This window comes from Amblyomma maculatum, chromosome 1 (assembly GCF_055883805.1).
Source record: "Amblyomma maculatum isolate TAMU_Amacu chromosome 1, ASM5588380v1, whole genome shotgun sequence".
In the NCBI taxonomy this organism is placed as follows: Eukaryota; Metazoa; Arthropoda; class Arachnida; order Ixodida; family Ixodidae; genus Amblyomma; species Amblyomma maculatum.
Genome location: NC_139344.1, coordinates 230,684,287 through 230,698,169, shown reverse-complemented (window position 1 = coordinate 230,698,169; position 13,883 = coordinate 230,684,287). Strand labels below are relative to the sequence as shown.

Genomic DNA, 13,883 nt, shown 5'->3' with positions numbered 1-13,883 from the left:
TTAAACCCAATAATTTTACTGTTGTACTTTGGGGTTCCGGACAGATGTAGACGAATAGGTGTTGCAGCTAGTTTACGGCGCCCCCAGCGGTTGGCGACTGATATGAACGTAGTTTTATAAGCGGAAAGTTCAAGCCCAATCGAAGAAGCATATGTAGACACAATATCTAAAGCTGATTGCAGGGCAGCGGACTTGCAGTTAAGGCGGTCTCGTTTCGCTTGCTGCGTGGTTCAGGTGTCCTCCGAGAACTGCGTCATATACTGCTCCTTCCCTTTGCTATAAACCAATTCAGAATTTAAACGCAAATACCCTCCGTATCAGTTTCGGTTCGGGTTGTGCCAGAAGTGTTAGGAACTTGGCAGGAAGATTGTCGAAAGTTGTTGGCATGAAGGCCTGTAGTGATGGGGGTACCCCTCCCTTATGGAGAGCGCGGTCAAGTGTCTACCGAGATTTTGGACAGCTACTGCTCATTTGCTTACCTATAAACCAATTTACAAATGAAGTTTTCATGTCCACCGAAACGTGATACAAGTACTGCATCATCCTTACCCCCAAAACAAACTTAAACAAAAATAGTAAAAAGTTGGGTGATAAAAGGCGCTGTTAAAGGCCATATCGTGTATATTTTAAAGACGAACCTTAAGCGCCCTTCTAATTTTAATCCCCTGATTCCTCGTCGTCAGTGAAGGGCAGCCAACCAAAACACCTTCCTGATCAACATAGCTAGAGCTGCGCGTCAGTGAAAAAATTAACAAAGAAATTAAAGACGAAGGCCTATACGCTGACTCTACATACGCGTATATTTACTAGAAGGACAACTTAAAACGCGGCGAACTTTTTTTCGTGTTATACGTCGAGGCGATGAAACAAAATGTCTGCGTCTGCGCAAAAATTCTAACTTTTTAGTTGTGAAATTGACCGAAGGTGTAATGACCCAAGGTTTTCCACTATATTCTACCGTCAATGCCTCCTTAATCTCGTGCACCAGCTTGCTTCTACTTTTTTCAATTCCTGTAATGTGATTGATTTCCGCTATGCATTTCTGGTCCCGACGATGCAGGGCAAGGTTGCTTAACGGGGTCCCTTTGAGTGAAATCTCGAGTCCTCAGTCTCTGTCACTGATACAATGGTCAGCTTGCCCGATGTAGTGTCGTCCACAAGAGAATGCGAATCTTGCAGATAACGCCCTTCTGACATGCACAAAACAACTTCAAGTACCGTCTTTGCCAAAAGTAACCACGCTGAATGTTCCGCTTCTAAGACTGGTAGTGGAGGATTCGTACGACGTCTGAAGCTGTAATTCAGTGTAAAGTAAAGGCGAGTTCCTGTCCTCACTTCTTAAAAAGCGGTGATCGTCTGGGAATCAATGTTGGCTTTAGAATGCAAGCGAGAAGCAAAACATGCAAGCCTGGTTACTTTTGGCAAAGACGGTACGTGTTTCTTCGAGCAGGTGCGAAGAACGTTGTTTTCGTTGACTTGTTGGCATATCAAGTAACTCTTGTTAGGGTTACTTAAGTAGAAAAACATGTGTCAGTACACCTTCGGTCAATTTGAGAACTAAAGAATAAGAATTTTTGCGCAGAACCTAGTCACAAAGAAGAAGACACAGCAGTTGTGTTTCGTCGCCTAAAGGTATACCACCGAGAGGTTCGGCCCCTTTTCACCGGCCTTCTCCTAAATACAAATGTTGATAGCATTCTCATAGTCATCATCATCAGCAGCAGCCTGACTGTACCCACTGCAGGATGAAGGGCTCTCCTGCCAGTCCTGTGCTATCTGTATTCAATTGACCCCTACAAACGTGTAGCTCCCCTCGCGCCGCGCTCTTATCGCAAGGTATACGGCACGGCGCTGGACAAAGTTGAAGAGGTTGGCACTAGGCGCCTCAGCGCGAGCAGCGCAATAAAAAAAAAGAAAACAGTTAGAACCCGAACGCTGTCGCAGCTGGTTATTCCTCGTCTTAGCTGCGGCATATTTGGTGACCCGGCATCTACCACGCAACCCCGTCCTCCTACATGGATTCCGCTGGATCTTCCACCCCTCCTACAGCCGGCGACCCGCCCTAGGACGCTTAGCATAACGGCGCTTCGTTGGCTGCATTTCAACCAGTCAACCTGCCACAATTTGCGCCCAACAGCCCTCATCCCTGGCTACTCCAGGTTGAGGCGCATTTCCACTTGTTGCGTATCACCAGCCAAGAGACCAAGTTCCTCCATCTCGTGTCCTCCCTGCCTCCTGGTGTCACCGAGGAATTAGCGGACATTATCACCTCGCCGGATACGATCCGACCTTTTGACACGTTAAAGGCGGCTCTCGTTGACCGCAGATCAGCGTCCGAGCGCAGCCGACTCTAGCAGCTCCTCACTGCTACAGGACTCGGTGATAGCCGTCCATTGCAGCTCCTTCGTCGCATGTGACTGTTGCTTGGAGCCTCCCTTTCGGGGCCGGACAGTTTACTACGTGAATTGTTTCTCCAGCGACCTCCCCAGAACATGGTCCTCGTCCTCGCGACTGCGGGTGATGTAACTCTGGACAAGCTCGCCGAACTCGCGGACCGTGTTGCGTATTACTCAAGGCACACCAGCGTCAGCGCCGTGACCGCTCCGCCTTCCACTACTACAACAGCCTCCCAGCTTGTTGTGAGCATAGAAGAGCGACTGGATGCTTTAGCCAGGCGGCTTGGTGATCTCGCGCCCCTGCCAAAGCCGTTCTCCGCCGTGGTTCCAGTCCCGCCGCCACTCCCAGGCACCGCTGCCCTCGCCGGAATTCCAACCATCCGAAGCGCGGCAAGACTCCTCCTCCTCGGCTGTGTGCTAGTACCACCATATTTTCGGCAGCTCTGCCCGCAAGTGCACCCACCCGTGCTCCTGGCCGGGAAACGCTGCGACTACCCACTGACAGCGGCAAGTGGTACTGGCGGACAACCATGCCGCCTATTGTATGTTTCGGATAAGATCCCTGGCGCTCGCTTCCTCGTTGACACGGGAGCAGTGGTCAGTGTAATGCAAGCAGCTTGGGCAGATCGCCGTCTCAACAAACCGACTTCCACGCTCGAAGCCATATACAACTCCCCCATCCGCAAGTACGGCCAACGGTCTCAGTTAACCTCGGATTGCGCCGGACGTTCCGCTGGATTTTTATAATCGTCGATGTCTCGCAAGCTGTTCTCGGCACTGAAATCCCCAGTTTCTTCAACCTCACTGTCGATATACAGGCCCATCGCCTCATCGATCTCAGCACGAAACTCTGCGTCAACACCGTGCTCTCCACCTCTTCGGCAACAGGTCTTAGAGCTCTTGTCCCTGCTTCGCCGTACGGGAAAATCTTTGACAATTTTCCCAACATCACGAAGCCGCACACCAGAGAGTCACTGGTGAACCACTCGATCGCCCACCACATCGCGACCTCTGCACCACCTGTGTTTGCTCGCCCTCGCCTCCTGTCTGGAGAACGCCTGGCTGTCGCTCGTCGTGGGTTTCAACACATGCTTGAACGCGGAATTGTGCGTCTTTCCTCCAGCAACTGGGCACCGCCACTCCACATGGTGCCCAAGAAAGATCAGGGCGACTGGAGGCCGTGATGAGATTACCGCGCCCTCAATGCTCACACCTTACCAGACCGCTATCCACTTCCTCACATACAGGACTTCTCATCAAATTTAGCTGGTTGTACGATCTGCTCTAAGATTGACTTAGTGAAGGCTTGCCATCAAATCCCCGTGCATGGAGCTCGCTGATATTCTGAAGACGGTCATTACCGCACCATTTGACCTATTTGAGTATGTGAGGATGCCTTTTGGATTGCGCAACGCTGCACAGACTTTCCAGCGAACTATACACGAGGTTACGCGAGGCCTCGACTTCGTTTTCGTCTACATGGATGATCTTGTCGCAGCCTCCTCCGAGGATGAGCACGCAACTCACCTGCGCGCCCCTTTCCAACACCTTGATGAATACGGCCTCGTTATCAATCCAGACAAGTGCCTTTTCAGCATCGCTACAATTGAGTTTTTAGGCCATCTTGTTACTCTCCACAAGGCATCCGGTCTCTCGACAGCAAAGTACAGGCCGTTCAAGATTTTCCACCCACTACGTCACTTAAGAAGCTCAGAGAATTCTTGGGCCCTCTGAACTTTCACCGCGCTTTCTCCCAAGTGTGCCGATTTCCTGAAGCCTCTAACCAACCTTTTGGCTACCAAAAAGATCCAGCTGCGCCACTTGAGTGGACTGACGGCATTGCTGCTGCATTCGCTGCTGCGAAGAAGACGCGCGCAGACGCCACATTGCTAATACATCCCCTTCCTGACGCTCCCCTGCGTCTTGTCACTGATGCATCTAGCATTGCAGTCAGCGCAGTACTTGAGGAACATGTTTCTACCTGGTAGCCTCTCGTTTTGTTTTGTTTTTTCAGAAAAGCTAAAGCCACCAGAGGCTACTTTCTTTCACGTCGGGGACTTTCACGTCGTCACAGGCCATAAGTCCTTGACGTTTACCTTCCAATGGAATCACAGCACCTGCACTGAACGCGAGATTCGCCAACCTCCTTTATCTCACAGTTCACACTAGATCTCCGTCACGCCCATGCACCGGAAAATACTGCTGCTGATGCACTTTCCCGTGTCGGTGCCATGACATCCGACTCAACAGTGGACATGGAGGAGTTAGCAGCCGCACAGCGCATGACCCGCAACTGCATCGCCTACGTTCCTTGTCCACATCCTTGTCCTTCGCTGAGTGTCCGCTGTCGTTTTCTTCCACGTTGATTACGTGCGAGACATCCACCGGTGTTCCGCGTTACTACGTACCTTTGGCTTTTCGTCTCGCCATAGTAAGGTGAAAGCCCTTAAAGGCTCATGCTGTTGTGGACAAAATCTGTCCCGCTTTTGCGGCGTTCTTATTGGCCGAGGCGGGATGACGTCATAGAAGTATCGACCAATCACAGAGAACCTCCACAGTATGCGCGAATGCGTGCCTTATATGGTCATATGCCAATCAATGATCAGCGACTAATTAATGACCAAGTTATATACAATTGATAACTAAATTATTCAATAATAACAAATATAATGATTAATTAATTACGTAAGAAATAAATAGTTATATACGTAATCACTACTTAATCAAATAATAACTAATTACTTAGATAATTAATTAATTCCTAATTAGCGCCAGTTTCGTAGCAGAATCCGGCACTCAGGCTTTTGCCTTTCACTCTTTAGTCGCTAAAGTCCCTCGTAATTTTTCGACAAATTGTACCACATGAGCCACCCTAGTATTTGCGCCACACAGAAGCTGGTTACATCGCGCTTTCTTTGGCTGAGCATGAATGCCGATGTCCGTCGCTGGGCTCGAACCTGCCTTGAATGTCAGCGTGTGACAGTTCAACGGCATACCGACACGCCTGCCTCTCCTTTTCGGCCTTCCGATGCGAGCTTCGCCCACGTCCACATAGACATTGTTGGGCCTCTTCCGCCATCACGTGGGCCTCGTACCTGCTGGCATGTGTGGATCGATTCACCCGCTGATCCGAGGCTATACCCATTTCTGACACTGCGACAGAGACAGTTGCTACGGCCTTCATGGCCGGCTGGCTGTATCGTTTCGGCTGCCCGTCTGTCGTTACCACCGACCACGGCCGCCAGTTTCAGTCGGTCCTGTTCACCGCCCTTGCCAACGTCCTGAGCGTCCGCCACATTCATACGACCGCCTGCCATCTTTCGGCAAATGGCATGATGGAACGTTTTCATCGCCAGCTCAAGGCTACCCTTACAACTTATCAACCGAGGGAATGCTGGTTCGACCATCTTCCCCTCGTCCTTCTGGGCATCCGCTCAGCACTGAAGGCTGACCTTGGCTGCTCTCCTGCTGAGCTTTTTTTTTTTTTTTTTATTGCGTTACGCTGCGACTTCCTGGGGAATTCTCTCCTTCGTCTCCTTCGCTCATCCACGATGCTTCACGCTACCTCCGGAACCTCCGCACCACATTTCGACACATCGCTCTGGTCATCGTTGCTAATCGTCACCCTCAATCCGTGCATGTGAACCAGGATCTGGGCTGCTGCAGCTGTTTTCGTTCGCTGTGACCACATCCGTTCTCCGCTACCATCGGCCTACGACGGACCGTTCCGCGTACTCCAGCGTACGACGAAAACATTCACCCTAGACATCAACGGTCCTCAAGATGTTGTGTCTGCTGACAGGCTGAAACCTGCCTATATGCCGCTCCTTCAACCCAGACCCCTCCACTCGCTCTCGCTTTGACTCTGCCACCAAACTCGTTCGTTGCATGGGAGGATTTCGTGGGTTCCGCTCTACGATGGGAGGGGGGGGGGGGAGGGGGGGCCTGTAGCGCCCCTCGCGCCGCGCTCTCATCGCAAGCTACGGCACGGCGCTGGACAAAAAAGAGTTTGGCACTGGGCTCCTCAGCGCGAGCACCGCAATAAAACAACATCTCGAACCCGAACGCTGTCGGAGCTGGTTATTCCTCGTCTTAGCTCCGACAAACGTTTTAACCTCATCCGCCCACCTAAAATTCTGCCACTCCCGCTACTCTTACCTTCCCTCGGTGTCCAATTTATTACTCTATAGCTCCCATCTGTTACCCGTTCTTCGCACTACATGTATTGACCATGCCCATTTTTTCTCCTTGATTTCCATGAGAATACCTTTAACTAGAGTTATTTTTCTGACCCACTCTGCACGCTTTTTGTCTCTTAAAGTTGCACCTACCATTTTCTGTTCCATAGTTCTCTGCATTGTTCCCAGGATATGTAAAAACCTTTTCTTTAGCCTCTACGTTTCAGCCCCTAGGTGAGTGCCGGTAAGATGCAACTACTGTATACTTTCCTCCTTAGTGATGCCGGTAAGCTGCTAGTCATAACCTGGGAGTACTTGCCAAATATGCTTCATCCCAGTCCTATCCTCCTAGTTATTTCCATATCGGGGTACAGATCTGCGCTTACCATCAGTCCTAAGTAGACATATTCACCTACCACTTCCAGTGCTTCACTATCTATTGGGAACTGGTGTTCTTTTCCGAGGCTGTTGAGCATTACCCGAGTCTTATCCTTTTTAAGTTTTAGGCCTACCTCTGTTTTGTAGTGAAAGCTACACTGCGCTAGGTTTCCAAGCTGTCGGCGTGGCACCGTGGCACCGTGGCACCGTGCCACGTTACCGTTGCCTAGCAATTGTCACGTGGTATAGACCGAGAGCTTGGTCAGGAGTGGGAGGAAATAAGAAGAAGAAAAAGAAGAAGAAGGAAAAGAAGAAGAAGAAGAGAAAGAAGAAGAAAAAGGAAAAGAAGAAGAACTGAGTAGTTGGCAGAGGCGAACGACAACAGCGAGTTGCTAGGACAGAAGCTTCTTTCGAACGTTGTGACGGCGGCACATTTAATCTAGGTGCCCGCAGAAAAGTTGGCTGCAACGCTCGCAGCTTTCGCTCTATCACTAGGTTCAAGCCATGCTTAAACTAATACAATTTTTTTTCTGTCCAGATCATCTATCAATCATTCTTTGCAAATCACCACCAGAGTTACTAAGCAAGGCAATATCATAAGCAGATTTTTGAGGTATTCTCTATCAACCCATGTCCATAACTGCTCCCATTCAATGTTCCTGAATACTGCCTCTAGCAAGCTGTGAGTAGTACTGGGCAGATCATGACTTCTTGCTTAACACCTTTCTTTATGAGAACTTTGTTACTTTCCTCATGGAGAACTATGGTTGCCGTGCACCCACTATGGATATCTTCCAGTACTACCACATAAGGCTAATCAACACCTTGATTTCACAACGCCTGCATGATTTCTAAGGCTCCACCCGATTCAAATGCTTTCTCGTAATCAATGAAAGCCAATCAGAGCGGCTGGTTGTAGTCTGAGCATTTTTCTATCACCTGGTTAATACGGATAAGAGAGATGTTTAGAGTAGCTTTGCCAAAAACTTATTTCTTCTTTTGTTTGATTGAAGTGTAAGGTTGCCCTGGTTCTATTAGCGGTTGCCTCACCAAATACCTTGCAGATAATGGATAGTAAGCTGATTTGTCTGTTATTTTTTCTGCCCTTAGTGTCCCCTTTTTTGTAACTTAAAATATTGTTAGCCTTATTCCAAGACTCCGGAACCGTCAATGTCATCAAGCATTGCGTATAGAGGGTGGCCAGTTTTTCTAGCACGAGATCCCCACCGTCTTTCAACACATCAGTATTTACCTGATCTTCCCTAGCAGCTGCGGGCATTGTCGGCGTAGTGCTTTTTGATTAATTTGTTTCTCTATTCTCTGGCTATCTATCAAACAGCTAAAGTAGAACTGGCTTTTTGGGTTACAATCCCCACCTTCCAACTTCCCTATCCGTCCGTCCGTCCATCCGTCCTCTCCCGTTCCTCCGTCCTCTCCCGTTCCTCCGTCCTGTCCCGTCCGTCCGTCCTGTCCCGTTCGTCCGTCCGCCCGCTTGTCCACCTGCCTGCCTGCCTAAATGAAACTGATTCCGTGTGCCCTAAAGAACAGTGAATGTGACGTTCTCTCATGACCTTAAGCGTACCGAAGTCCGGAACTGTGCTAAAACCATTTTACTTAATTAGAAGGGAGCGCTATGAAATTTAAAAATTATGAATGATTAGCTTATTGTCACTTTATTAGGAGTTATGTGCGGAAGAATCAGAGAAAGATTAGGTTCGTCAAGCGTAAAACTCAGATTTTCAGGAAGGACACTCGACGGCAGATCGCTTTCTTATCATACCTCTGACGACTGATAAATACCCAATTTATAAGCAATCTTTGCACAGTAAAAGGGCTGCAATCACTTATAAGCATTCACGCAAGGGCAGCCATACTGCTACAAACGAATGTTGTGCACCTACACCAGAAGCTTTTGAATGGAAGAAGTTCGGCTAGCTTAGTTGGCGAAGCGACGGCCTGGACCGGCCATGGTCTCGAACACGGACCCAAGATCACAACGATCTTTTTTTAAATACGAAGACTAAGTGAAAACTGCATAGTTTCATATGTAGCACTATGATTCAGCAACCTTCAGCTATTCAAGACCGCCATCGAGGAAGTACATTCTTTATTGTAACCCTCTGTCCATAACATTTAATAATGTATATGTTTCTTTTTTTTGCCGTGTTATTCCCACATGTTCCTGTAATTCCCTGAGGGACCCTTTGAGGAATAAACAAACAAACAAATAAATAAATAAATAAATAAATAAATAAATAAATAAATAAATAAATAAATAAATAAATAAATAAATAAATAAATAAATAAATAAATAAATAAATAAATCAATTCGTTTAGGTGGTTATTTGTAATTCCTCCCGCATTACAAATGGGCTTTATATTAAGGGATTGGCAAAGATTTGAAACATTGCAAAAGAAATCTAATTTATTTCGGGCTGGAAAGGCGTAGCACCTATAAGGTGGCTCATAGGTGCTGGAATCTATCCAGCTGCATTAGCTAGGTCCTGGGCTGCTAAACATGACCTTCCCCCGCCCATTTTTGTTCTGCAAGTTAAGCAAGACGCATGGTCTCCTGGCGTCTTTCGCGAATGCAGGAGCTTACACACCTGCTCAGAGCTTCACGATGCGCTTGGGTTCCTTCGCCGCTTTTTCATGCTTTAAGTGGCAACACGTCCAGCCGAATTTCTTTTTTATTTAGGGATTGGAAACGAGCTCAGCGTCTCTCGCTGTTTTTGCTGTTTGACTCGCGATAGTGTGTGTACGGTCAGCAGAGGCCTCAGCAAACGCTCCCGTCTCGGAACTAGCGGATGAAAGATGTGGACTACGATTTCAAATATACCAAGCTTGAGGCTGCTAGCTGGAACACGCATCGTGATCGGCTTCGCAGAGCGCCCCAATGGCTCGGGAAACGAGAGAAACGAAGCTTGGTTCGTATGCGGCGATTATTTCAACCCTGATCGGGACTGTAGAACGATAATTTCTGCAGCGAAAGCCTTTATAAGGAGCCTCCCCGGTGAGTTCACACCAATAATGAGTCCCTCATTAACGTCAAAGCGTTAATCATTTCACACCGCAGGCCACTTAAACCTGGTCACGCGATTGGAAATTTACGGCATTTCATTACAAGAGGATTTTCTGGTGACGTGCTGCATGTAAAGGAACGCTTACATCTCTTCCTTTTGTACAAGCAGTTGTTTGAAATTTCGGAAAGCAAAACTTTGCTCTTTTATCGTTTGCCACTAACAGAGGCTGGTAGCGATTGTAGTGAATTGTCAATTTTTTGAAATGGAACGCCAGTGACGGCTTTTCGTATGTACTGATATACTGATGGTGAATCTGGCGAAGTAGTAATCTTCTCAAGGAATGCAGGAAAAAAAAAGAAAAAAAAAGAGCTGCGCCTGTATGTAGCGAGCTGTATGTAGTCCTTCGTGTCTCTACGAGCGGTCAGATAAAAAGGGTGGTTAGGAATAACAACAACAACTAAAAAAAAAAATCCTGGGAGGTATGAAAAGTTGTAATACGTGAAATGGACCAACATTGAACTCATTTAAAACGGTCTCTTTTCTGCGTGGTCAGTGGGTGGCCTAAAAGGTGTGCTCTGAATGGCATACCTCTACTGGTTTTCAGCGGCATTGCATTGCAAGGGAGGTGACGTACAGTTGCGTCTCTTCCTTCTGTTCAAATAGATACGACTGAAATTTCCGAAAGCAAAATTCTACCTTCTTATCAATCGCCGCTAGCAGGTGCTTTTGGTGATGTTTAGGAAAGCCAAAACAGCAGATAGGCGAAGAAGGGTCAATGGCATTGCTCATAAAATGCTTCCAGTGTTGTACAATCTATATCTGGGTCAGATATCTGCGACTAAGTTGTCAAAGCTGGCAGAGAGAAAGAACCATTAGTAACTGGCCGGCAACTTAGAGATCTCAATTGGCGAAAGAGTCATCCATTAGAGACAGCCATTCACGAAACATCATTACGTGTAAATAGTGTTTTTTTTTTCATTTGGTGGTGTGCCCTGATTAGCGGATTCCGCTCCAGCTTTTACAATGGTGTAGAGTTTCAATGATACGGAGTATATAGAAACATAAATAAAGCTACAAGGCTAGGGAGTACGCTCTCACTTATTATAGTACGTCTCATAATACAAAATGAATCGACACATGCCTCTAATTCAAGTTACAATGGGTGCCGTGCGGAGATTAGCGAATAGGCGTTTTAAGATTCGTTATAAAAAATATTGTTCCTTACATAAGAAAACACGTATATCTATTGGCATGCTTAAAGCCGAACACCGCAGCACGGTTCAGGGGCACGTATGCATAATTGCGAAACTAGTTTGGACGTGTATATTATGGGAAGTCCAGTTGGAAGGAGGCAACACAGAGAAAGAAAAGCTGATACAACAAATCGCTATGAATTTTCAAACTGGATTTATATGGTGCATTCTGTTGTGTTTTGTTGTTGATGGTCGATGAAATATCTTTGGATGGTGTCCAATTTTATGGAAGCGGTCTGCAATAGCTTGGTTTAGGGATCTTAGCTAAAGAAACATCAAGAACTATCGGTTAAGCCAACATGTACCACGCAACATAATGAAAATTTCTTCTTATAAACTGAGTTTGGGTATTAAGTAGAAGAAGACTCTTGTTTTACGTCTTGTGGTACGCCACGTGTAGTAGCTCGTCTAAAACGTCTGAAATCCCAGGTGATTTTCTCTATGCATTGCACAAAGTTATGTAGCGAGATTTTTCGCAGCGGTCCTAATATTAATTCATCTCCAAGTCTTCATAACAGTGACAAAAAAAATAAATAAAAAAGCAAAGAGCACATTTTTATACTTCCGTAGAGCAACTTTTGATACTCGAGTAAAACTGACAGTATTCATCATTTCATGACTCTTTGTTTGTTCAACGTTCGTAAACTTAGCCTCAAGTTTACGAAAACTTGTCACTAGGTTAATTTCAGCCCTCCACACCCAGCTTCAGACCCCTTAACCTGAGCGATCACAAAAATTGCATGGCGCACTGTCATTCGGGCACAACGCAGGATTCAAGGGCGATGCTTTCAAACATGCCGGTCACCCTTGCCTTAGACCATATATCGAAACGTAATCAACTAGAGAGATTAATTCTATGAAAAATCATCGTTTCACACTTCTTGCTGAGTAAACACAGCTATTAAACTGGTACACGGGTTTATAGTTAAGAAATGAAGGAAACTGTACTCACAAACCAACTCTCAAGTATACATTTTAGCAGCGTCTGTAGGGAGGATGGGAAAAGAATCGTCTTCGGGTTTCTTTTTTTTTTTTCTTTTTTTTGGTATTGGGGGGGTATAAAACAGAGTCAAGTTATTTCAGTGGTCGGAATAATATAGTACTCGCATTTTGTTGTCAAGAAACGATTTCAGCAGGACAAGCCATACGCCGGGACGAGGATGATCAGCAATCTTCGCCTTTCAATAGGGCGAACGGGGCTGGCGATTTAATTTGAGCGAGGTCGTTCGGGCACCTTAGCCCCGAAACAGTGCAGCGCCAGGGCCCATTCGTTGACTTCGCGCACACCGGGCGGCTCGAGCTGCTAACGCTTTTAGCGGACGTCGACGCGAATGGAGGGCCGAGTGACGGCCGCGACTCGGGTGGCACTCTGGCGCCCCTTCTCGCTGGGAGCCTGTCGGCGGGCCGGCAGCTGTTGCTGCGGCGGCGGCCACCGGAGGCGGCCGACGGCAAACAAAAGGCGATCGCTAAACAAACTCGAGGCCCCGCTCCAATCGATCCACTCGTCGGCTTTGCTGCTGCCAAGTTACGCTCCTAACCGACTAAAACAATACCATTAAGACGGTCACCTCATCCCCTTTTCTGCTGGGTCCGCCGGCGCTGCCTGCGGGCCGGCCGGCTGGAAGGAGCCAGATAGAGCGAAGAGCCTGTCCAATTTCCGTTTTACCTAGAGACTTCCGCTGGCCACTCGCATTGTTCGCGCCGAGATAACTGCCGATACGGGCGGCAGCCGACGCCCGAGGTCCCCCCTCTCTTCACCCCATCCCGCCTTGCTCGGGAAGCGCGGAAAATAAGAGCTCTCGGCCAACAACGGCCAGCTGCAACGCAACAGCGCCAATGCAAGCGTGCCCCAGCCTCGCAGGATTCGCTCGGCGCCCCCTGGGCTCGCAGAGCGAAGGGCGCCGCATGCGTTGACGACCTAGCAATCTGTTAACTCTAACCTTTAAGGGGTAGAACTATCTTATAAGAAGGAGCACTGCTCCACTACTTAACGTAAACCTTGTCTGCATATTTATGCAAACTTCAGCTGATGCTCCAATCAAAGCACGCGGGAAGGCCAGCTCTACCGTTGCACTGATTGATTCGGTGTATGAGGAGTCGATTCCGCTTTACGCCGCATGTTGTAGAGGCATTCAGCAGGCTCGCACTTTGGCAGACCGATTTTCTTAAACTATGCAAGAGAATTGAATTAATCAAGCATTGAAGGCGGAGTCGCACGCAGAGAATAAATTTTCGCTGTTTGAACTAGACCTTCGACTTTAAAAGTCGGAACAGGCTATTTCTGTGTAAACGTGGCGCTAAACAGTTTGTTTAATGTGTCCATTTTGCAGAGTTATCGTAGAAAACTGCTGGCGCTTACCAGATTAATCATTTATCGAGACTATTAAACTACCATGACGCGAAAATAGTAGCGGCATCGGAGTTCAAGGATATCTATTGCCGCGAAACCTACAAAACTGCATTGTTCTTGTTTTTTTTTTTTTTTTTTTTTTTTTTGACAGCCGCCTGCATGCGGCCTTCACTCTGATTCTGGATCGCGTATCAGTTCTGCATTCTTTGTTTGGTAATGCTGGATGTCGCGAGAAGCACCTTTATCCGTTTCGCGGTCGCGCCAGATGCGCCGAGATCTGTCTCGAAGATTCCGATCACTCGCGT

At 47.5% G+C, this 13,883-nt stretch overlaps 1 pseudogene; it reads left to right on the top strand.

Moving 5' to 3' along the window:
* Positions 1-2,408: 2,408 nt before the first annotated feature.
* LOC146205871 (uncharacterized) lies at positions 2,409-3,492 on the top strand (annotated as a pseudogene).
* The last annotated feature ends 10,391 nt before the right edge of the window (positions 3,493-13,883 follow it).